The sequence below is a fragment of the Drosophila mauritiana genome, chromosome X (genome assembly GCF_004382145.1).
Source record: "Drosophila mauritiana strain mau12 chromosome X, ASM438214v1, whole genome shotgun sequence".
Taxonomy (NCBI): Eukaryota; Metazoa; Arthropoda; class Insecta; order Diptera; family Drosophilidae; genus Drosophila; species Drosophila mauritiana.
The window spans coordinates 12,658,706-12,685,783 of NC_046672.1; the positions used below are offsets into that span (position 1 = coordinate 12,658,706).

General features: G+C 38.6%; 1 protein-coding gene across 1 annotated transcript in view; it reads right to left on the bottom strand.

Annotated features, from left to right (window-relative positions):
* The window catches only part of LOC117148314 (high affinity cGMP-specific 3',5'-cyclic phosphodiesterase 9A), a 110,036-nt gene that overhangs the window by 75,620 nt on the left and 7,338 nt on the right, over positions 1-27,078 (bottom strand). Inside the window, exons 2-3 of the mRNA XM_033315643.1 lie at positions 23,627-23,695; positions 11,149-11,177 (exon numbers count right to left, since the gene is read on the bottom strand). The gene's annotated coding sequence lies outside the window, so the exon portion shown is untranslated. The remainder of the gene's footprint in view (positions 1-11,148; positions 11,178-23,626; positions 23,696-27,078) is intronic.

Here is a 27,078-nt window from a genome sequence, read left to right on the forward strand (position 1 = left end):
AGTCGAGGCCCCATTTTCGTTTTGTTTTTGATGCATGTAATTAACTTGAAGCGGGCCTTTGCCTTCTACTTATGTAGATCTATGCTGATGTGAAAAGGTGAGGGCAGCTGTTCATGTATACGTTTATATATACTCACATATATATATATATACAATATATAATGTATATATTATATGGAGTGTGGGCGCAGGTGTATCATGTCCTTGGTTTTCAAAGAAAACGTTGCGGTTCTGGCTAAAGATCACAAATGCCTATTTGGCCTGGTTCGCTAAATGGTGAGTCAAGCGTGCTTTTGCTCTCAGTAATTTTAGGTAAATATTAGAAATATTTTATTGTAAAATTAATAGCTTGAAACATTTGTTTCTTTATTTAATATTTCAACATAACTTATTCCCGGTAATAACCACGTTTGCATAAACGCACTTTGTAATTTAGTGCTTCGTCGGGCAACAATTAAATAATTCACTAAATAAATTAGTTATGGAAAAGTTTCGAATGCGAGCGCAGCTGAAAATTAATTTGTGCGGTTGGGTGGAAAACGCAAAAATGTGTGGCAATGAAAGCTAAATATGCCAGGTTGCAATTGAAGAATTCGGGAGGAGCAGTGTGTGCACCACACATCCTCGCATTCTGGCACCCACTCATTGCAAACTTTCTCCTTTCCATTAGCACTTTTCACAAATAACTATTCCAGTTGCTGCAACTTTGTACGCACTCAACGTACGGCTGCTCAGCACGAAAGTTAACTGCTCTCGCCCACTCGTCCATCACCTGTCGCCATAATGCCACGGATGTTTCTGGTATTCCTGTATTTTCGCTTATTGGTTTTGTCATTTATTATCTTTAGCACGGAAATTCACGCTTGACAGGTCCTGCAGTCGCAGCAGTGCCACAGCACTGGCAGCACTAGCAGTCGCGATGAAAGTTTATGACAATGCGACCCAACAACCCTTCCGCGACCACGCCCTCCGCCCCCGCCCATCTGATGACGCCCACCTGTCAGGGGGCGTGTCTACACCTGGCAGCACTCAAACGAAGGGCACTGCGGAAAGTGTCCAGTGTTGGCAAGCATTCGATGGAAAAGTGCAAAAATCAAAATAAGGCCATTTACAACACCCATAAATGTATCTAAGTCCACTGCAATTGTTGTAGTCACTTTAATTTACCAATACTAGTTTCTCAGGTATTCATTAACATTACATCAAAATGGTATCATAATCGTTTCAAATATTTTCTCTCAGTGCCAAAACATATATAGTTGAGGTGGCCTAATCGAAGTGAGCCGCAAAATAGAAACAAATGCCAAAGTTTTGATTGGCAGTTGCCTTTGTTTGTTGGCCGGGAAATGTAGAAAGTTTGGCAAGCCGCAACTTTATACAGGTGCAAAAAAATGAAAAAAAAAACCCATAGAAAAGTGGGGGGCGCTAAAAGGGGGTGAGCCGCCCGAGTGGGGGACATATGACCAAAACACCCTTCCATTTCGGTTTACAGCCTGGGAAAAGTGACACCACGATGCCATAACATTAAATGCCTAACAAGTTACTCAATTTCAATGGTCAGTCGTCGATGATGCTGTCCCTGTCTGGGGCACTGCGTTGCCATCTCGCTCTAATGGCCGGAAAAGGGCAAGAAAATTTCCATAATTTTATGGGCTTGACAAGCTCTCGCAGCGAAACACGGACACTGCGCCCGTAAAGTGGAATTTTCAAGAACATCGAAAACCACACGGACCTTCTCGCCAGCGTTTTAATATTTATGCATAAAAATTTATAGGTGCTAAGGTACGCATCAGTACATATGTATGTATGTATGTATGTATGTATGTTGATATGGCCGTAACACCCACCGAAAATCCAGGTGAAAACGTATTTCGAGTCACCTTTTCGCACAGCTAGTTCAACCGCCTCTCTCGGCTTTTCCGCCAGCTTTTCCCTCGACTTTTCTCTGGGTTTTTCTGCTTTTTGCAAAAATAAAACTATCATTGCAGCAGATCGAAAGCTTTTATGTGTCAAGTTAATGAAACCGGAGGAGCAAGTGTTCAGATGGGGGGATAGATGGGCAAACGGACAGATGGGCAAAATGGGGGGATGGATTCCAACAGCTGATTGCATCGGATTCCATCTTAAGGTGACACTTTATACTGGGCTGCCTTTAATCGGGGATTTAACTTTATGGCCCCGCCTTGGTCTCATTAAATTTTTATGTTCTCTCTGCGCTCTATTCCGGTTTTTTTTTCGATTTTTTACGGATTTTAAGGAGACGGCAACGTTTGAACTTTAAGTCTCCAATCGTTTAGAGCTCAAATCAGCTGTTTTATTTGAATAGTTTTCTATTGGCAAATTTAGAGAGATTTGATTTAGTTTAGTTTATTTATCTTGTGATAAGCATTCGTTTTTCTTGCAGCTGTCGTATGTTGGATCATTCAGTTATATCTTTTTAAGGCTCATCTGGCGGAAAATCGAAAATATCAGTTGGATTGAGCTTGGACATTTTTCGGTCCCTCCAAATTGAATTTTTCCTTTCAATAAAATGTGAAAAAAATAAGGAAAGGCAGGAAAATTTAAAGCAAGATATCTAAGCCACCGTCCAAAAAGAGAAAAGCTAGTGCTGGGTCATATCCTTAGACATAGATACATCCACACACATACACACATGTGCATTCACTTTCATTTTCATTACACAAATGAAATGAAATTTATGCCGGTAAGTGTGTGTGTATGTGTGTGAGAGAGAGTGTTTTAGCGACGTGGCACTGGTGGAAAATCATAACTTGAAATGCGTTAAAATGCATATAAAAAATTTATAGCCTACACTTAGGCTCACATTAAATGACATGCCCGTCAAAGGCTTGTCCAAAAGCAAAGGGTATAAAATTGGCCTCGAAAGGGTGTTACAAGGATCTACACGGAAAAAAAGTCATAGCACATATTAGAAACTTTTCAGAAACGAGTTACACTACCTTACAAGTGTACTAAATTACTAAGATATTTCAGTTTGCTGATTGTGTAATATATAAGTGCAACTTATGGCCTTGTAACTTTGGGCAGAACAAAGAGATGTAGCTCTAGTTTTTTGCTTTAATAGGCGAAATTCGCATGGCACTCATCTAAACTTTCTCGCAGTGTGCTCTGATTATTTAGTGGCCAAGCCCAGCCTGTCTCTGATTGCTCTTGACAGCGCTGACCCAAAAAAAAGGAGGAAAAATATAAGAGCTGCAAGGAAAAAAAAAAGAATTATGAACCAAAACGTGTGTAATGATGATGTGTATTTTAATGTACAATTTGCGGCCTTTAATAGCACTCACACACACACACAGCAACCCACCAACTGGAACACGCAAAATGTCCCCCTTTTTTCCCATGGATTTAAGAAACGTAATCACAGCCTTTCATGCCGTGCATTGCATACTTTCCACATGCTCAGCCCAATGACGAACAATATACACCGAATGGAAAGCAGCAGACATAATAGATTCAGTTTTTCTGATTAAATCAATTTTGTAAAAGTTTTTTTTATTCATTTGACCTGTCAGCAACAGCGAGAGCAGCAGCAGCAGCGAAGTGTGGAAAACCATTAAAAATATTATGAAAAAGTTTGAAGAACTCATCAGCCATAAAGAGAGTTCGCGAGTGTAGAAAGGAGGAGCAACCTGTTTCCGTCGTCAAAATGCAAATTATTTGTAATTATTTGCGCTTCGAATGGCTAAAGCGAATAAAATTCTGTGCAACACATCGCCTTTGTCTACGGATTTCGATCTTTGACAACGAAAATATGGTTGTATATTTGAATATATGAGAATGTGATGGGAGTTTTTGAACATTTTACAACAGCAGATGTGGTGGACCCATAGAACTTTCAGTACACATGCCAACAGAATTAAACAGATATTTCTGAACATAACAATCTGTAACGACAGTGTTTTAACTTTTAAATATTAAATCATGCAGTCAGTAAAAACCAATTTTATGAACCACATAACAAAAAAACCCACAAAATTTGCTTCTTTATCCAAGATTGCATTTTCAAAAGTACATGTCTATCGATTTTAAAGTTTCCATCCTTTTTTTTGCAAATAAACCTAGTTCTAGTCCTAAATCCCGCTCACAAACACACACACACACATACATATATAGAGTATATGCTAAGTACAATCTAGAACTGCCGCAGCACTTGACTTGAATTTCTTGTTCTCGTTCTTGTTTGCGTTTGTGTTTGCACCCCTCGCCTTTGTTAATTTCTGTTGTTTGCCTTTAACCCCAACAAACAAAGGGCCAACAGAGCGGCGAGCAAAACAAAAAACAAAACAAAAATTGGAGGGGGAATTCGAAAAAATAAAGCGAAAGGGACAAAGTAAGTGAGGGGTGGCACATATTACTCATACGCAGCGTGGTCACTTGCCTGGTTTTTTGTTTTTTTTTTGTCAACTAGACGACTGATTCTGATCGATGATTCTCGTGCAGATTTCGATTCCGATTTCGATAATGATCTGTCTTTTGCCCGCCTTCCGGCCGATGATAATGGCGTCTGGTCTCGCACACTTTTTGTTTAGCACTCTTCGCTCAGATATTACACATACGCACTGTGGTAGCACCAGAAAATAATTCGCAAAAAAATTGAACAATTGAAATATCCGATATGACTGCGATTTGAACCACGATTGCCAGACAATATTATTTTTTATTTTCTACAATATATTTTTTCTATTTTTTTTATTTGCTAGCCGACGCTTTGTTTTGTTTCCTTTCGTTTAAGGACCTTCAGTCCGCTCCTTTGTTAATGTGTCGGTAGGTGTGTGTATGTTTGATGGCTCGTATTTGTGTGAGAGACTGATATATGTGAGATGCGCGCGTGTGTGCGTGTGAATAGTTTTTGTAATCCGCACAAATCCGCTGGTAAATTTGAACTGACTGAGTTCAAAAGCTAAAATGAGTTTGCATACCCCAAAAACGTACTAACCAATAACCGAGACCGATTTAACCAGCCGAAGGTAAAGCCGAACTCGATTCCGAATCAAAATCCGAGAACCATAACGTGGGAAAGTTCGCTCACAGCTGCGGCAAGTGAAAGTGTCCTAAATGCGGACCACAAACTGTGCGAAAAGCTTTCACTTGGCTGGCTGTTGAGCTTGAAGGATTTTTGAAAAATCTTCGGCGTTTTAAAAATTCTTGTGAAAGTTATTCAATAATAAATATTTGAATATATCCAAAATATTCGAAACTTTCAAAATTCAAAAATAGGTATTATAGAACCGGCTTTTGAAAACTCCTTTCATGTTATACCAGGTATGTAAGTAGCACAGTTTTTCAGCCCTAAGGCAGTTTTTTGAGCGCAACGTATGAATGTTTTTTGAAATTTAAACATTCGAAACTTGAAAATTCACTTTTTAATCGCCTCTTTGTCGGAACTTTCTGAAACGCCAAAACTTTATTGTTAATCAACTAGGCAACTAGTTTAAGTCATGACAACTTGAACAAAATGGCAGCAACGTTGTTCAAGAAAATTAAAAAAAAAAAACAAATGTTTCTAATTACACACAAATAATTTGTTAAAACCAAACAACACCACACACCCAACACAATGGCTGTTCAATTTTTAGAAAAACACTTCCTGGGAAATCTGTTCGAGACCAACCGCTTCAAAACTCAATCGAACTGAACAGAACTGAAGTGAAGCAACAACTGAACGAACCGAGCGATTTCAAAATCGCGAACAGCCAGCGTATAACGGATATCCAGTCAGCTGAGAGCCGCTTCTGAAGAGAGGGAGAGAGAGAAAAGCTGTGGCATCCTGAGCTTTCAAGGCTGAGAATGGCAAAAAGGAAGTTGAACGCATACGAAAATAAAATGCTTGACAACAAAAAAAAAAACGGAAGAAACTAGCCAAAGGGAAAACAAGAAGAGGAAAAAATATTTTCGGAAAATCTAAAGCTTTTCCCGCTCTCCGGGCGCCTGCGCGAAAGAGAGAGCATAAGCGGGAGAGAGCTAGAGTGAAAGAGAGAAGTAGTTGCCTACTTATGTTTCACACGTTGTGCTCCTTATGCTCATGTTGTTGTTTTTGTCTGTCGATATCCTTCCAAGAAGTCCATATATTTTTATATCATTTGCTATTGTTTTTATCGTTTATCATACTTTTATAAATTTCTAAAGAAATACTTTTTTAGATTTCTTAATAAGCTTCCTTATTTAGTGATAATATTCAAAGAAATTAATAATTCAAACGATATTTTATTCGGGAATTCAATTAAAAGTAACTGATTTATTCCAATTGAAAGAAAGGGTATCCTTGAGTTACCCTCCGAAAATATCCTTTTTGGGCGTTGTTGGTGTTGTTGCTGGCGCTTCTGTGGCCATTGTTGCACACCTGAGATTTAGCGAGGACACCGCCGAGGACGAGGACGCTTTCGTGGCTTCTCGCTCCTGGCTGTTCTCGTGTGCCAGCTGATTTGTATTTTAGATTTGTATTTATTTATTAGGCAAGAGACTACTCTTTATATTGGGCTTACAGACAAAAATATATGAAATAATATATAAAAATGGCAAAGATAAGTTTTGCCGAAATCTCACTTTAGGAGCTTCGTTGTGTATGGATCATTAAACTTTATGGACCAGTATTCCCAGCCAGATGGCCGGAAAAAGTGCATTGCTGCATGGACTTTCCCAAACAACATCATATCAGATGTCATGATGTCATTTGGAGTATTTCTATAGAATGTCCTTTCAGATATTCTAGACTGGTTTACTAGCTCTACCGAAAAACGAGTATTATTATATTTTGTAATTTAATCGAAATCAAGAAATTTTATTATAACTATGCAAAGGACGAAAACTTCGTGTTGCCTGTTTTGTGTGGACTTTTTTGTACATTCAGTGGATTTTATATTCAGCATCGCTACTTATCGTAAGCCTGATATTTACCTTATTCGCCACAGCCCAGCAACGACAGCTAAAACAAGCGCAACAACCACGGCAAGAAAATGGAAAATTGCGAAAGGGAAAAGCTGGTGAAACACTAGGCATGTCAAAAAAAAAAAAAAAAAAGCAAGGAACGCACTTGGAAATGATAGCCCAGCTTTATGCTAATGTTTGCCATTGCTTTAAGTACTTATTCAGCTGGCGAGCTAGTCAGTTAGTTACTCAGTCAGTTAGTCAGCCAGCCAGCAAGTCAGTCAGTCAATCAGTCAGTTGGGTCAGTCATTTGGGTCATTTTTTTGGCATGCAGATCCGGTGTTTTTTTCTTACTTTTCTTTCTTTTTTTTTGGGTCGGCTTTACTTTCGAATAATAATAAAAACAGCTTTCGTCGGAAATTGGTGTGCCCACACATGTCCAAGTTTTCCGAGTATTTCTTTATGTTTTGTGTCCATTTGCATCAATTCCACTTGCAGGTTAATAAAGCAATAATATTGACCATCGAATCGCTTGGCAACATTTAGTATCGAGTTTCTCGTGGGTTCCTCTTCGAATAAATCAATCAAAGCGCAGGTAAATTAATTGAGATTTCGTTTAAATCGAAATCGAGGATTTTCCATAGCTTTCGCATTTGTTAAGTTGTCTTGTTGTTGTTATCAAAGGAATATTTTTTGTTCTTTATTTATACATTGATGCCCAATATCCACCCTGTGATATCTGTTCATTGCTTATAAAGCCAATGAACTCAACACTCGAGCAGTCTATTAAAGGCGATAATGGTCGAACCCCATGAAAATGAGTGTTATTCGGCAATAAGGCAGCATAAGAAAATTGTGATACCGCCGTAAACTCGGTCGTCGTGTTAATTACATGAACTCAAGCATGCCACCATTTTCATCCCCATCTCCGTTCCCCAAAACGGCACAATTTCCCATTTTCTTGGAGGCCTCGTGACAGAAATCGACAACCATTGCGCGACCCAACATGCAAATCAAATTATTTTGGCATATAAAACGCTTATTAACAGATTATATGCTCACTCAATATTATTAACTGACTGACTGAGTCGCTTGAATGGCAGTCTTTTGCCCCAAACCCCGCCCCCCGCCAAATACATTTATATATATTGCGAAAGTGGGCGGCATTGTTCCTTTGTTTTTCGTCTTGGATTTTTAATACCCTTTGATGGTATCGTAGGCGCAATGAGTGCTAAGCACTTCGGCTCGCTTATTTATATTTATGGCCGATAACAGACGACAGTCGACACTTGGCCATCAGCAAACAGACAAACGGATTTCAATATTTGTTGGCGTCTTTATCTATATCTGAACGATAGCGTGTCGCAGGTCTTGGGCTTCGATCGAATGCCCTCGCTTCACCCCGATTGAGTAATAATATTCAAGCTATTGGAAATATTTAAAAAGTATATAAACATTTATTTGCTGTGGGCTTGCAACGAGTATTTCAATTGGATTATGCCGATTATTTGGCGATGTCTTAAGTTTAAGACCCAAAAAAATATACTATCAATTCCAAAAGTATTATATTTGCTTAGCTGATTAAACGTTTGTATGCATTTGCATGCCTTGTTTTTTCTTTTATACAATAAGTAAATTATATTTTGCAGTGATTTTTTCTTAATTTATTTTATTCGTTTTTTGATTTCAAGCTAGATATTTAATTTCTAGATCATTTTTCGCGGCGTCTTCGGTATTTTCTATGAATATCTTCCATCTTCAACTTAGTTTGCTGTTTCCTTCTTTTTATTCTGTTTATTTTCTGTTTTTTTTTTTTAGAAAGCGTGTTTAGCGTCTGGCAAACTTGTTCATCACATTTACTCAAGGCCCCCCATTCAGGTGTATTATTCAATAGTTTTCTTTGAAATCATCCTGACAACGGCTTGCAGTTGCTGTTTAGTTAAGCAAAGTATGACACCATTAAAGATTAAATTCATTATTTTTTTCGCACGCACGAACGAGTTTTATAGCACAATATTAAAGCTATGAAACCTTAATAAATTGGATTCTTATTTGCAATTGCTGTTTGCTACTTGAATTTATTATTTAAGATAATTGGCCAATGCCAGTCAAATTTAAATTTGATGAACGACCGCCTGGTTATAATACTAATAATAATATAAATAATTATAATAATAATAATAATCATTGAATATCCTGGCCCGGCTTGTCCATCAGGCATTTCATTTGCAGACAGCCACGCAAAACAAACCTAATTACACTTTACTTTCACTTTCTCTGCCAGCAACAGGAGAAAGTCCAGGGGGAAAGGGGCAGGTGGTTTGGGGTGGTAGCGGGAGAAATGGCGATGCTAGGGACTTTGGTGAGAAAAACTTCAAAAGCTTCTGGTCAAAGCAAAGTTTGTCCGCCTTGGCATATTTTTCGTAATATACATTTTGCTGCCGCTCGATGTATAATATTCCTGGCCTTTGGCCAATTTGAAGAGCCAATAAAAGCGTTTAAAGCGTTGTCACAGAATCATCTTCCATTTTTTTGGCAAACAAACAATGGGAAAAATAAAGAAATGCAGATGGCATTGACATTTATTGCAGAGAACTGCAAGGGTGGCACTTTTTTACCACTCGACTCACACCCTACAATTTTGTGTGCGGGTGCTACCCGCCACGCACATCGCGGGTACTTACAAACACACAGTATAAATCTGAACATGCAGACAAGACACCCCGTTGTGCGCGCACCCGAATCAATACGGTGCTCTGCGTCGCGGGTGCCGATCACACACTGCCTATAAAGGGATGAGTGAGAAAAACACTTATGGGTTTACCGTTAAACACATGGGTGTTTCCAAAAATACTCGGGTGTTTCCAAAAATACTCGAGTGGTCTCGTAGGTAGTCGAGTCACAGACAAGATGCGTAACTCCATACGTTTTACACTCCATACGTTTACACACTATACTTTCGGCGTGGCTCTAGACTTTGTCGAATACTTTGTAAAATATGCCCTTCATCTTATTATTATATATTATTATAATTATATATATTATATTATATTTTATTATATTATATATTATTAATATATATATATATATACGTAATTTAATTATTATATATATATATATTATTATATCTTATATATATTTTATTAAATATTATTATATATTATTAACGTTATTATTATTTAAATATAAATTATAGTAAAAATAATAGTAATAGTAATAATGCTAATAGCCGAATCTATGTACATAATGTCACAAAATTCATTTCAAAAAAGACTTTATGTAAGAATATTTATCATTAGAGTATTCAGCTAGCGACGTTTGAAAAATTAATAAGCCCGTTCGAAACGGGTGGCACCCATTGAGTCCATCAAAGAGCAAAGACATGAGCACAAAAATTTTCTTGGGTATTCCCTTTTACCCTTCATTTCTTATACCCGTCACGCTTCCTCCCATACAAATTTTAGGCGTACAAAAAATGACCAGAGAACTGCAGCCCGCATACAAAAAATGACGTGCGGCCGATCGTTGACTGTGCGTCCACTCACCCAAATGGTTATTGCGCAGCAGGCCTCGGGTGGTTTTTTTACTCGTAACAATAACACCACGTTGGTAAAACACTCGAGTATTTTGTGTTGCCGCAAGTAGGGTGTCAAAAAACACGGGGTGCCTAGAGTACCGAGTGTTTATCGGGTGGACGTAGAGTGCGAGTGGCGGGCTGCAGTTCTCTGATTTATTGTTCATTTGACAACATAATGAACATTCTGATATGCAAATAAGTGTGTGCGAGAAAGTGTTATAACGCGTTTCTTCGAGCGCTTATTTGTATGTTTTATATTTAAATAATAAATGGGCAAAACCCGCCCCCTCCCACACCACCTTCCCCTTGCTCCGTTCGAGGCGCTCATAAGTAGGCAATGATTTTTGCCCAACCAACGCACCAGTCGGCCAGTCACCCACAAGAAGCCACCCCAAAAACGAAGGGCCGTAATGAGCGTGTCATTTAGCGTAATTTCACTTGATTGTTATGGCATTACAACAATGCCCCAAGTACAATACACACGCACAACAAAAGGCGGCGAGGAGTGTGCAGCAAGTTTATCTTATCATCGCAGGCTCCGCTCTTGGAAAATTCGAAACATTTTTCGATGGCGGAAAATGCGGGGTGCATATGCATAAATTATGAATGGCTAGGGCAAGGCATTTTGTTGATTTTGTAGCTTTTGGAAAACGCTTTGCTAATAATTTCATGTGCCCAAAACTCACCTGCAGTACTGTCAACCTCAAAGGTCCACCTGAAACAAGAAAAAAAACGTAATGTTAATTATATCTATTTATACAACAGTGATCGATATTTATGTGTAATGCGTGCTAAAATACCAGGTATTTAAATATCAACTGAAAATACAAATTAATTACTTTCATTTTATTTATAAATACTCATACTATTATTAATATTGTTCCAAAAACAATAAGCAAATATTTATATATTTGTTGCTTAATTTAATATAAGGAAAGGTAATGTTTTTGCCATAAAATGCACAGTCGAATATTTTATGCAGATATGCCATTTTAACCAAACAATCGATAATAATGAGATATACTTAAGGATACTTCATATTTTTTTTTATTCAGTACTTATTTGATACTTTTTTTTCTCCTGGTGCAGAGTAGACAGAATTTTGTGCTTAATTCGCATTGAAATAAATGTATGTGGCTCCATTATGATTGACTAATTTAGTTGAGTGTCTACTGGTGCATCTGTGTGTCCATTCAGTTTGATGTTATATCGTATGTTAGCCAGTTGTTTTGTTTATTTTTCCAATTCGTTAATTTGCTGCTGCTGTTTCGTATTGTCACCAAATTAATTGGCTGCTCCTGGTGTCCTGCTCGTGTCCTTCTTGCTGTTCGTCTAAGTGAGTATTCAACTGGCAGAGCTCACACAGCACGCACACCATCGCACACTGGGGCACTGAGGCACTCACACACGCTCATGTACACCGATAGGCGTACATGTGACCCGTATTAAGCCATCAATGGGATACAAGCAATTTCGTTTAATTAAAACATGCCAATACACTCACACACACACACACACACACACTGCCGTGCGATGATTATGACGACGGGTACTTCGGAATGACTTTGGCAATGGCCATCCAAAAACGGCATCTCGATCGAGAAGGAACATATAGAAGAGTTGAGTCCAGAAGGCCAAATGAGTGTGCATTTGCACACTCAAATTTTATGCACGATTTGCAGCAAATTGAGCATCCCTTAGCTGCCGAGGAAACGAAAACAGGACCTCAAGCATCACATGAAATCGAAACTGAAGGAATAAATCGTCAGTGACAGCTTTTTCCCGTTCTCATTAGAGTCAATATGGGATTTGCCTGAAACGAATCGAACTTCTCATAATTTGTTCATGGCTTATTTTATTTATCTTATAGATTCTTTTAGAGAAAAGTCGGCGGTTACGGGTGTAAAACCAGCTCAAAAGTGTGTAAAAGCAAAAGCTCCACCAACTAAACAGAAAAAAAGAGCATACCCAGCCTGCCATTATGACAATTTAATCGAGCGGAAATAAGTTCTTAAGCATCATAAACAAGATTTAATGTGACAAAAAGGCAAATCACAGTTGGCAGACGTAAAACGAAACGCGAAACGCATTTCGAGGGGGTGGCAAAAAATGTCAAATGGCATTTGCCTCTAAGGGCGCCAAAAAAAAAAAACAACCCCTGCCCAAAAAACAACAACAAAAACCTTCCCTTTTTCGAGCCCCAACCTTTCACGAAATGCCGCGGTCTAGTTACAACTTCAAGCGTTTCCCTTTTTGGATTATGAAACCATAAAAAAGTCGCCGTAATCTTCATTGACTGGATTCCCTTACACAGGTATACTCGTATATATGTATGTGTGGTTGGGGCGGGAATATGTATATTTGGCAAATACTTAACACATTCTACGCCAGCGAGGGGCGTTCTTTGTCAAATATATGTATTATATAAGTACATCAAATAAAAGGGGGTATATCACTTCAAATTAGCCCGCAAAGACGCGGCAACTGCGAGGGTGAAATGCGATTCAGGATATTGTTTGTTATATTTCCAAATTGATCACGCGAATGAGACCCTTTTTCACTTTGGAAATATTTGTTTTACTACCCTGCTATTTACGCCCTTTTGCTGTCTCTTTTTATATTAAGAATGCCTTAATTTTAAATTGAGTAAACAATGCTTTCAGTACAACTTAACTCGCAAAGAAAAACAAAATATATTTAACCCCTAATAATTTAGGCATATAAGACAAATACCTCGTATTGACATTGCTTCGAATGGGTTTTTAATTGTTTTAAGTAAAAATCCATGCCGTAAAATCCGATTAAGAGGTACTACATATGCCTATTCGAGTTAGCCAAGTGTTTTGTGGTCGACACCTTTCCGGTTCATCCCAAATATTTGCGCTGCCAATGTCAATAAGGCGGTGAAGAAAACAAGTGGGCGGCGAAGAGAGCAAACGAGGAAAACTGCGGAAAATGTGGAAATTGTGGCAAGATGAATGCCTTGGATGGCCGACACGCTGTGGCGTTTGGCAATTAGAACGACTCCGTTTTCCAGCTGGAATTTAGACCCAAAATTTTTGCCCAATATCAACCGGCAATTAATCAAAGGCAATCAAATGACGACGACGGCGAACATTACGCAATGTCGCGACAACGGCGACAAGTAGCCATCTAAATAGTGTCATCAATAAATGTCCCACCCAAGTCGGGCACTCCATCAAACGTGATATCAACTATCAACGGTAGCAAAAAATCTATGTATGTAAGTATATAAAATAAGAAACATATTAAGGTGCCGATATTGAGGGCGAAAATACTGGGCAAAAAGAAGCAAATAAGACTTTAGAGTAAAGGAAGAGTGTGGGCAGTGTCAATCACGCAATTGTCAATCGGCTTATCGCAAATGCAATCAAATCGGAATCGAGCAAAATACAAAACTTAAGGCGGAGAGGTCTTATCGCCGATAAATCAATCAAATCAAATCAAATCAAAGTCAATAATGGCAAATAACAATTAAGCTCAAGTTGACTTAATGAGCTGGGAAAAAAACGAAAACAAAAGCGGCAAGCAGATGCCAAATCGAAAATATATAATATAATAATATAATATTAAGATTCCACAATCAATTTTAGCATATTACATTTTTTATAAACAATTTTAAGCAACAGTTTAAAGAATTGATCAAATTATATATGATTTTACCCAACATAAAAATGCAGAAATATTAAATTAAATCAATTCTGCTATCCACTAATTAACTTTTTACCCACTTCATGTTCAATTTGAAATGCTAGCTTAGATTATATTTACTTGGAATTTTGCAAAGTCGAATGAAAACGTTTAAGAGGTAAACATGTTACACTTCTGAAATATATGCAATATTTATCAAAGAGCATTTCAATTAAATGCTCGGCCTGAGCGAAGGCAAATACAAATTGATGTAGCATAATTAGAGATTGTAAATTAAATTGATGGCAACGTCGGACAATTAACAAGTCAGTTGAGTGATGTTGATTCAGCGCAAATCGTTTGGGGTGTAAAAATACACGACCCACTCCCCTTCTATTTTTACCGCCTCACTCTCTCTCGCTCGATCTCTCCCTCTCTCTCTCTAATCGATGGCAATTAGACGGGGCTGGCTTAAATCGCTTATTTGCATATGATTGATAGGCATCGATATGCGGGCTAGGAAGGGGGGGATGAGGTGCTGGAAAGGGGATGGTGCGGAAAATAAACCCATGGAGCTGAAAAAATGAAGACATTTACATGACAACATTGTTGCTCGTCACTGTCCCATTTGTCAGTGTGCCATTGTGTGTGTGAGTGAGTGTGTGTGTGCGCTAGTGTCTGTGTATTTGCATTTGTACCGCTGACAGTGCCTAAGCGGCCATTTTATCATGTCTTCCTTTCAACACACACTCACACACACTCACACACATATGTGGCAGTTTTATATGACAAATGATTGGTGACACATCGTGTTATTCCCCCCCGCTCTCAACTTTCTCCCATTTCCACATTTTCCATTTCTCCGCACTGTTTCTCACACGCCTAAAAGCACACAACAGCAAACCAGCCGAGTTGCAGATTTAAACAGATATCGGATTAGTGGCCAAATGGCAAGGATAAAAAGTTGAAATGTGTAGCTAATGGGGAAAAGTTGTTAGATTATGCAACATTTATTATTGCCTAGAGGGTAGAAACAATAATTATTTAAGTAGTACAAACATACAAACAAAATGATCACTGTTTGAGTAAGTTTTGTATTTAATATTATTCATTTATAGCCATTGCAAATACTAAAAACTTATTGTTTAACAATAACACCTCTGGCCATTAAATAAATCGCAGCAATTTATTTATCTGCCTATAGGCAAACAAAAAAAATTACCTTGGATGATTCTGACACATTAATTAATCGTATTTTATCAGTCTCAAAGAAACTGCATTGCCACACATGAATCTGCATATATGTACATATATGCATTCGATGTCATCTGAGGTAGGAAAAAAGTCGCTCAAAAGCATTCGCATTTCGCATATAACTTGCAATTTCTTTAGTTTCTCACATCACTTGCAGCTTGCACCGGAAACGGAAAAACAGGGAAGATGCATGCGAAGGAAGCTTTTATTTTTCCATATCCTGTGCGCGCACCTTTGACTTTTTTACCCCTCACCGTGCTGTTAGTGTCACTTGCCAGGACACCAAATGAATGCTGCACTTCACCTATGGGTCACTTGCAATTTTATTTCTCTCTTTCATTGCCATTTTTTTTTGTCTGCTTTTTCCCTGAAATGATATTGCTGCACAGCAGATACGGCTACTATTGCAACTTTAAAGGCGGCTTAATTAAGTTAGCCGGCGGAAATTATTGAATTTTACATGAGTGCATTTTCGATTTCATTAAATGGAGGAGGAAAGGCCAGATACGCATTGCGACAAAAATAAAATCGATGTGGGCCGCGAAAGATGCCATAATTGAATGCCGTTGAACTTTTAGTGCAGTTCCGAAAGGATTCGCCAGGATGTGGCCATCAGTATAGTTGTACCTTCTTAAGCATATCTATATAAATATAACAAATACCACAACAAATATTTACAAGAGTATTGATTTTATTCTAAAATTGGGTCTCAATATTTAGCGATATTAGGGTTTTTAACTGGCTGAACCTTTCAGTATTCACTGTTGAAAAACGGTTGAAAACATTCCTAAGCGTAGAACCACGAATAATCTGCTAATGGACGCGCTCGTGGCAACGGAAAAATCGCATTTACCGATTTTAGCCCCCGATCCAAATGCACTGAATCACCCTATCGGCATCTTAACCAAATGGAACCGGAATTCATCAGCGAACGACTGCCGATGCCCGGGATTCAAATCTCTGCCTGCGATCTTTCAAATTCCAGCTGCGGAATGCGGAATGCTAATCCGTGGGGCAAACTTTGCCAGGTTGCCGTCCATGATTCTGGAATCCATAACGGGGAGATACAGGGCAAATTTGCAAAGGGGATTTACGGGCGGCGGGAAATGCGAAGAGCTGCGAAGAAACATAACTGGGCAACTCGTAAAATATTCCTGCTGCATCCGAAACATAGTGAAAAAGTATGGAAGGTGCTTAAAAGTATGCAACGATAAGCCACTGAGTTCACCATTAAATAAATGACTTTTGTACACTTTTATGGGTGATTTGAAGACCCCCTTCTCTATTTTACAACACTGCAAATAGAATAGATTGCAACCGTGCAATGCGATACCAAGCGGAGTCAACAAGTCAAGCTGCAAGGACCTCCAATTAGAAATAGTTAGCTATTTCGCCTGCGTATGCGTGTGTGTTTGTGTGCGCGTATGTGTAAGGGATTGTGTGAAATTTAGCACGCCACACAAACACATACGGAGATACCGATTTATGCCTGGCCGTTAGCAAGGAGCCAAAGGAGCGAAAAGGAGAAAGGTGCAACAGTTTCACCTTTGCGCCATATTTATGTTTGCCACCACACACACACAACACACACAAACAAACAAGTGGTGTGCGCGAAAGAGATAGGTGGAGCAGGTGCGAAAGAGAGAGGGCCAACCCTGGCACGCGGTGACGTTGCTTTTGACCTAGTAAAATGCAACAGCGTTCAAGTCAAAGTGCAATGTTGTTGGTGGACGTAACAAATGCAATCCTCACTGCCATCTGCACCACCCAAACCACCATATTTACACACACACACTCGTACACTCGCACGCACACGCACACACACACACAGTGGTTGCAAATGACAGCAAATGCATAAAGCAGACAAAGGGAATTCCCTCTTTCTCCGTTTGACATGCATAATGTGACTAAGGACTTGCCAAAATCAGGTTAAGTGAAAACGGGAAAAACTTCAACTTAAAGGTGATGAAAAGTGGTCAGGAAAGTAAGCGACAAACACAAAATTACATAAATATTTCAGGGAAAACTCTAGCCACTATTTTAAGAAACTATTTTCTCTTTGAATTGATGAAATATTTCCCCCGAACTGAATAGTTAACTTCATTGCATATTATAAAATGTTTTAGCGAGATTAGGTTCAAAGTATCTCATTTAATATTAACCACAGGTGCTCACATTGTGTTTTCTTTTAAATTCAAAATAAGTGTGTCAAGAAGAAAGGCTAAGACGCATTAATTATTTACTTTCGCCAAAGGCAGAGGGTAGAGAAAAGAAAGTAATTACCTACGATAATTTTTCATGAGCCACAAATTATCTCCTCAACAAAAACACATAAATTATTTACTCACTTTTATTGTTTAATTACTTTGATATTAGGAAAAGTGTGACTTTCAAGTGGCCAATCAATTTTATGAACCATTCCAGTGTGGCCTGCTACTTTCGTAAGGATTTTCGCCACTGTTTTCTTCGGTTCTCATTTTGTGAGTCGCGTGCGGCGTGGCAACCATCTTCAATGTGGCACTAACTAACTAGTTAGACACTAACAGCTGCCATTGTTGCCGGGCCTGGTGAAGCACATGCAAATTTAAAAATGCATTACATGTGAGTGTTTCCAGTGGGGCTGGGGGTGTGGGTGTTGTGAGGTCAGAGGTCAGATAGTTGCAATATATACACAAGACTCGCAGCGAAAGTGCGCAAGGAGCCCGGAAAAAAAGAAGCACACATGAGGGTAAGAGAGGAGAAAAAACAACAAGGCCACTTTCTGTGTGTCTTCATGGGTCAGGCAAATAAAAAGGGTTTTCACGTGTGTGCAAGTCTGTGTGTGTGTGTGTATGTGTGCGAAAAAGTGCCGGAAAAGCGGGAAAAGTGGGAAGAGACGGCCGAAAACAACCCTGACACAATGCAATGAACTTTAAACCCCACACAAATGTTTGACTTGGCCAAATGTTTACCCATGTCAAAGCCAAACGAAACCAAAACAACAAAATATTATTCATTATGAAAATGTCCGAAAACGAAAAAGAAAAAAACCTACTGCTTGTGAGCCAAACAATTTCACCAGTGGCATACAAGGGGAAATCCCTCGGAAAACTTTCTAAATAAACGAGAACCCTGCCAAGAGTTGAAAATTAATTGACGAAATTTCTAGCTGACAAATGAAATGCAAAAAGCGCAATTAAGCTATAAAAATTCCAACACTAAACAATTTTCTATTACAATTACTTAAAAATATAGAAAAAGGTGCATTTTAGTACATATTATTTGCATAATAATAAACCTTTTAAAATTTGGAGCCACCTTTGTTTTTTATACAAACCAAGATTAAAGGTGGCATTCTCTGTAAAAATGTTGTCACTTCAATTTAGTAAAATTTGTTAAATTTGCCATGGAAAAACAAGGAAGCAATTATGTTTATGCAAAACCGGTTTTTTTTGTTCACACAAGAGCACTTTTATTCGACGATTTTGGATGAATTTTTATTTTGGAGTCAGGAAGTTGGGAAAGTATCGCAAAATTCGCTGTCAAAACCACAACAAAGCACATCTTTGATAACATAAACTCAATTAACACAAACATAGGCACCAGACGCACACAAACACACACAAACACACGTAAGCACATACACACACACATTCGCTTATGATGGAGCTGCCATCGAGCATTTGTGAGTAGATGAACACCACAGGAGACACCGGAAAGAGAGCCCGGTGAAAATGCTCGCACACTGCGGGAAGCACAGCCGATAAGGAGCAGCAACACCCAAGAGTGTGGAAAAGTGGACAACAGGCTCAGCCGGCGGCAGTGATCTTCAGGAGAATCCCGGAAAGCGTCCGTGGCAGTTGCTCATCCCTGTTCGCGATCTGAAGACAGAGGTGACTCTTCTCAGCGAGCCGTACAAGGTTGAGTCCAGTGATGGATGGGAATGCGGGGAGGTCACAACCCAGATAGTCGAGCTCATGGCAGCCAACGGATTTGTCCGTGGAAAGGTAGGCAGGCTCTGGATCTGCAGCTGTTACCTGGCCCCGAGCCTCTCCCCCCTGATGCATTCAACAGCGTCATGGATGACCTCCAGCTGCGATATTCGAGGACGCAGCAAATGTCGTGGTCGGAGGGGCGACTACCCACACACAACTCCCAGAGGCAGATCAATCCTCGTTTTCACCACGAGCGGCTAGCGCTGGAGGCGATTGCGGCAGCCAGGTTGACAGCCGAATCTTTGGTGCCCCTAGTGATGGACATCCCGAGGATATGGGAGGGATGAAGACCCCGCGGGTCCTAGAAACTGGGGCTTGGAGGCAGGCGGCAGTACCCATATTCGGTTTCCACATATCCACTAATAAATTATTACGTAGCTAAGCTATATACATATATGTTAATAAAGGAGTATGAAAACAAAACACATTCGCAGAGAAAAGCACCCCAAACATTGACATGTATTAAAATACCTTTTTGCATGTCCTGTGACAGGCAGCAAAAATTAACCGAAACAACGTCACGGCTCGGTTCCTTAAATGTGAATGTGATTGTGAGTGAAAAGGTGTGTGTGTGTGTGTGCTTGTATGTGTGATCTTTGCCTGTGTGAGTGTCGGCAATTAATGCTGTCATTGTTGGCACAATAATTTACCAGCTTTGCGTGCAAATGTCAATTTAACCAAGAGGGAGATTCTCAAAGTATAAGAAGAAATCCAAAGAAGTAAACAAAACAATACTGAAAATATATGTCTGAGAATGCAACGAAAAAGGCTATACTAAAAGGTATATATGTTTAATAAAACCTAACGAAACATTAAAATAATATCAGCAATATAAACATTTAAGGCTAAACTTCTGCATTAAAGTATAACGCCTTAAGCTATTAAATGGATTATATTTATCTTCGGATATTCTATAGATTTATACTCCACAATATGAATTGCAGGACAAATCAAAAACCAAGCCAACGAAAAATATCCTTGGAAAAAATAATCGAAATGAACTGGCTATTAATTCCCATGTTCCGGTATTTGCAATCCAATCGAAACGAGACGAATCGAATCGAATTGCTTTAGGAAAATGCCAAATTAAACGCTCTTTGACTTTGGTTTATTACAAATTTTGTAGCACCCACTCACCCACACGCACTCATACATTGCACACACACACACACACACTCCATGTTTCATTTAAGTAAACAAAAGTCAAAACATTTTTGGATCACAACATTTTTGAGGATGGCATTCTGGGTTCTGTTCTCGAGTTCTGTGTGCATTTCTTTCCTCCACTTTCCTTCTATATTTCCCCTCCCACTTTTGAACTAGTATATTTTCTGAGTTCCATGCACACTCACACACTCAAGCACTGCCATCCTGCAATATCCTTTTTGCAGCAGTCACAATCAAATGGCCGGATAGAGAGATTGCATCTCTTGTGGCACAGAAATTGCGCATACGCAATGTTGTCACTGGCATTTTTCCGCAAAGATAGCTATCAGCAAACCGTAGTACACATTTATGCCTTTCAATTGTTCATGATGAGCACACACCCACACACACACACAAGCACATACAATAAAAGATTTCCGAAATGAACGCCAACGTAAAAATTTATTCGCGTTGGCGCTCAGAACATCTCAAAAAAGTAAACAAGCAACAGAAACTCAACGAATATGATCGCCACACAAATTACCCTTTGTTTCGATTATTACGGATTTTCAATGCATATTTCTTTTTAGTATATATTTTATTATTATATTCATAAAAATACTTTGTAGCTGTATCCAAAAATAAGAATAAATATTTCTTAGTACAAGATTTTATTTCTTAGCAATAAAATCTCTATATTTTATCGGATTTTTCTTAAAATTTAAATCTAAAATCCATAAAGGGAACAAACAAATATGATTTTGCTGCACAGTAAAATCCGTGAAATTCATCAAAGAATTTAAAATATATTTTAATAAAGTGCTCTCGATTCGTATGAAGTGCTTTATTGGCCCAACCATATTCCCCGGGGTATTATCATTTGTCACTTGCAGCGAATCACGGCAATCAGGGGGGGAGGGGGTCACATCACACGGGGGAGGGAGGTGGCTCAAAAACCGAAACCGAAATGCAAAACGTGACTTTTCCCGGACCCGTCGACTGAGGCGCTAACTGCCAGACTTGCTGACTACGGCGGACAGACTTCAGACTTTCCGGCTTCCCGGCTTCCCGGCTTTCCGACTTCCAGACGAACGGACGGACGGACAAACGGACGGACGTACGGACAGGCAGCCAGTTTTGTAAATTTGTTTGCCTTTCCTCGCGCGTTCTTGGCAATTATTAGCGGGGCAAGTCAACAAGCCGCAAAAAAGAAAATACAAAGTTGGCAGGGGCTTGCCCATTTCCATAACGAAAACCCCTTTTAATATCAATAAGCGAGAGAATAAAGGAAATTCCCAATTTACTGGTTTTGCTTTGATAGATGAAAAACGGGAAAACCAAATATATTCGGGCTTTTATGATATTCCTCAAAAATTGTTAAGCGTGTTATACATATAAAATATGCATTTTTTAACAGACAAATTGTAATTAAATATGAGCTTATTGTTATAAAAAAATGAGTAAGATGCGTAAAGTAAATAATTTATGAAGGGCAATAATAATTATTAAATATAATTTAACTGAATTGAGGCCAATATGAAATGCGAATTGTTAGAATAATAAGTTTTATACATATATTTTACATTTTAATTTTCATTCCAATTTGTTTCACGGAATCGAGAACATGACAGATCGTTTATTAATTTATGGACTGCTGTCCAAGGATTCGATTGCAAATTCTCTGGCTTCATCCGCAGCTTCTGTGTTTCATGCATATTTATTTATTTATTTATTTATTTATTGGTCTGTTTGCCTTTGCTCACTGCTGGCATACATATGTATGTATTTGGTTAATTGCAATTGATCTCTCGCTTTCTGTTTGACCAACACCTGGACTCACCTGGGGACTCTCATCAAAATCAATTTCGGGTTACAGGTAACAAGCAGCAAAAAATATGCGAATAAAATTGCATAATCGCGGCGTGTTTTGTGTTTTGTGTTCTGTGCGATGGGGTTTAAGGTTTTGTGTGTGTTTGGAAAACTTGAACATAACCACAAGCCCGCCGAGCTGAAGTATGGGTGGTGCAGATGGGTGGTTCGGTACTGTTTTGGCGGCGGTGGTGCTTTCGAAGTGAGTTAAACCGCAAGAACCGCTGACCTGCTTACTTGAGTGCTGGACACAAAGTGGGGGCCACACTGCCTGTGTGTTCGTGCAACATGCAACACCACCGCCAACCCCCCGTGACGTCAATGAGCACGCAACTCCACGCTGACAACAATGCAACAGACACAAGCGGCAGCACCAACATAAATTGCAACACGGCAATACAAAATACAAAGACAGCTATTGCAATGGTTAAAAGTTGGGGTAAACTTGGTAATGCCATGACAAATTATTAAATATCAGTACATATTTATATATATATATATTCATATGTATATATTTACCAACTAATGTCATGTTGTTTAAATGCGTAATATTTTTGCTTATAACTTAAAGCTTAATAACCTTTGAAATTTCAAAACAAGATAGCATTAAAAAATATTTATTTAAAACTTATATTGTAATTTGGCGTCCTAATTGATTAACTTCTTTAATAGATTGTCTAATACATATGATTGGTTGCCGCCTTTGTCCAACTTTTATTATCACCACGGTGTGGTGCCATCATCTCTCAATGTCACGCGTAAAGACTTAATCAGACGTATTCAAAGCGAATTTCAAAACGCCCTTGATGAATGTGTGTGTACTAAGGTGCATTACTCGTACCACCCAGCGGCAACTCGATGTATTTGCTGTTATTGTGGGCGCAACTTTGTCAATCGGCGGGTTTTACTCGCTTAACGTATGCATTAGCCGAACTTAATTAATTACTTTGTCCGCGCGTAATTACAAAGTCAGTTAAGTGGGGTGTCTAACCACAAAACTCAATTGAACTGTCGAACGATGGTGGTGAACCAAAGCTGAAGACAACTTAAGTGGAAAGTTTATATTGAGAGCGCGATTGGTTTGGGCGAAATCAAATAAGGTATTTTAATCAATTTATTCAATGCACAATCTATTCGAAAAATATACATACTTATACATATTTACCCTAACCGTTGGGCCCTACTAATAAATAAAGTTCAAGTATTGAAAGAAAAGTTCAACGCGTGGGCACTCTAAAAGGCTTAAATCACATTTATACGGTTGACTCACCTCTAAACGGTTTTCCAAGATAACATCTTTATGTGCTGGCGAAATTGATAAACCCCTTCAAGGTGATAACTGAAAAAAAAAGAAGGCAAATAAGCACGTTGTATGTATGTGTGTGTGATTACAATGCCCAACAAGTGTGCAAATAGGTATTGATTCTATTTGATTAATTGTTACAGACAATCGAAAATGTAAACAATATGTTAACAGCTTGATTATCGCACACATTCCGATATGGGGGCTATATTCGGTGTTGGTAATTCCGGTTAGACGTCTATAATTCCCGCGTTAATTAGGCCAACATTTCAGTAGTGCAGATAAAACCAAACAAAACGGCAGCAACAAAAAGACCAAGTTTGAAATGAAACATAAATTGTGGTAGAATAAATTTGAGACAAAAAAAACCCCATTTGGCATTTGGCAAATTCGACGATGCCGGCGCAATTAAAAATTTCTTATCAATTTCAATTGTTAATTGTTGTGGCTTATTCAACACACAGTAAGTACCGTATTCAGGTATCTATATCTATTGTACATAAATTTATATGGGCGCTCATACATTTACCGTGTTTTATTGGCCTGAATGCGAAATATGAGACGGGATAGATCGATAAAGCCAAAAAAAAATATAAAAAATCCCCCTAATGCCGAAACGACCTGGCATATAAATATATTATTATGGCACTTGCTGAATATAATTTCGGCTTTGCAATGTAGTTGCAACAATTGAATACAGTACATCCTATCTGGAAACTTAAAGTGACCACATTTCCTTGGATAGATTAGTTATCGACAAGCCGGATTAGGGGCTTTCACTAAATTACATTTCGTAACCCGTATCGCTTAAAATATTTGTGCAGTTTACAAGAAAAACAGACAGTTGAGCCAACCCAAATTAGGATTTGGAATGCCTGCACCCAAAATGCAAATCAAAATCATAATCTTCGTCTCACTTTTCCCAGGTAAAGTAGCCTGCACACGCAAAGCATTTGGCTAAAAGCTACACTTGCAAAAAAATATCAGAGTTCCTTCGATCGAAAATCTAATACAAGTTATTATTAAAGCTAATATTGATTGGAATTATTTAGTTTGCCTGGCTTACATCTTAATCTAGTTTCCTATTCCGTTGATATTTTCAAAGGTACTCGATTTTCCTCTTTTAGTCTTCCTCTTACTCTTTTTTTCCAGTGTTCCATAAAGAGGGTAATATTACGAGTAGTAGCCTTGTCTTTGGCCTGACCTCAGAACTCAGTCGCATCCCTGAGGCTAGCAAATTGAGCTAGATGTTTTCACTTGCCATTTCCGGGCTGCAACAACAAACCGCAAGCCCACACACACGCACGCACACACATAAAAGCACACACCCACATAGATCCGTGCTTACCAACACTATCGCACGGGGGAAAAATGAAAATTTAGGAAGGACATGGCATTGTTTCGATGAATCCTGTTGTGGCCAACAGGGAAACCAAGCCGGGCCCAGTTGAATGGCATGCGTATTCGTATTCGTATTCGTATTCGTATTCGTTACCATAATTACCATCATCATCTGGTTGTTATTGGAGGACTTATCGCATAAAAGGGTGAAATGGTAGACCAAATTGTGGCAATTGACATTCGCATTTGGGGGAATGCGAGATTATGTGTGTAGTTTGCTAAACGGAATTTTAATTTTGAACTTTTAGATGCACCGCTTTATATAGAGTATTCGAAAGTATTAGAATAAATGTATTTCTTTTTAAGTTTCAGCAGTTAAAATAAGAACTTCCTTAAGTTTACATTTGTTTTCTTTGGCAGCCATTCCATTTTATTGGCATTGACAACTAAGCTTATAATTTAGTTTGCGATTTTCCTTTTTTTTTATTTTTTTTAATTCGAATTAATGCCAAGGCACTTGTCGCCACATGATGTGCATGCAAAAGATATGGATATCGGGCTATATACAACCACGATTCCAGAGCGGCACGCGACTTTGCGCCTGCGCATTTGATTAAAACGAACAAAAAAAAAAAAAGTGGCAACAAATGTCGAGCGAATTATTTGGCCAAAATCATGCCAGTCATGTAGCGACGTCAGTGTTATATTTGTTTATTTTATTCGTGCCGTATTTTCTGTAGCCGCTGACAAATTGAGCCAAAATGATAAAGCAAGCGTAGAGGTGTTAGCTTCTTTTTTTCGCCTCTCAGACGAATTCCAATTTGTTAATGATCACAATAAATTCAACGTCCGCATGTGTGATCCAGACTTCTGGGTTTTATTTTTTTATGATTATTTGGATTATTTTGTTTCTTTTTTTTCTAGTTTTTTTTTTAATATTTTTTTGGCGACAAAATCGTTTTGTGGCGCTAATTGGTTGGGTAAAAGATTCGATACATTGGGTAACTAATAGACCACGGATCTCCTCTGAGCCGAATCCATTATCTTTCGCCCCTGTTTGTGTGGGGCAAACAATGGAGAAATATTAAAGAAAAAAAAGAAAAAAAAACGATACAAGATCTCCAGCATTTGGCCCAAATTAAGTTCTGTTCAAACACCGTTCACGAACCAGTTATTTAAAAGCTGTTGACAACTTGTTGCCAGCGGACAAACAGCGCTAACATTTCCCAAGAATGCGAGATCACCTGTTGCCACCTCCCACACACACACACACACACACACACACTTCGTTATCCATTATTATCCATAACTTTATCTGGGCATATCATTTTATTGGAGATATTCTTTGGGGCACAGTCGGCCGCTTTGAAGGGGAGAAGTAAACAAAGGCGACGATCAAACAATCAAACAAGCCCATCTATCTCAACTTTGACAATTCGTGACATTCCACAAATATTTACACCTTCAGTCGGAAATGTTTGTTTTATAATCCATATACACATTGAGAGCATAAAATGCAATCCAATTGTTTAATATAGATCATATTATTGCCAAGGAATCTAGTCATTTTATTCCATCTAATAAAATGTGAAGAAATAGAGCCGACTATCGAATTTATATTATTTGGTAATTAAAGTTAATTAGCCCATAAGATAGACTTTATGGGCACGTTTTTATACCTTTTTCGTTTTAAGTCAAGTTTGCAAGTTTAATTTTATAGCGATTTAATTTACATTTAATGGGGAATAGCAAGCATGCGATTAAAAAAAAAAACAAACTTGACTAGCTATTGAGCGCGTTTTAGTGTGGATATCAGACATAACTCGAACTACTGTTATTAAAGTTAAGCTATTGGTAATTTGTTCTGATTGAATTGACACCTTTAATACCTGTGCAGTATACATTTCCCTATTTATCTCCGGATTTACCCGATCACTGACGCTTTTCAGCCAGATTGTACGACGCAGATATATACCCGGTGTGTACCCAACATATATATCTAGTTCAAATTCAATTCGCAAACAGGTCGGCGACAAAACATTTGTTTGATAAAACGTTATCGGCCATGGGGGTCTCTG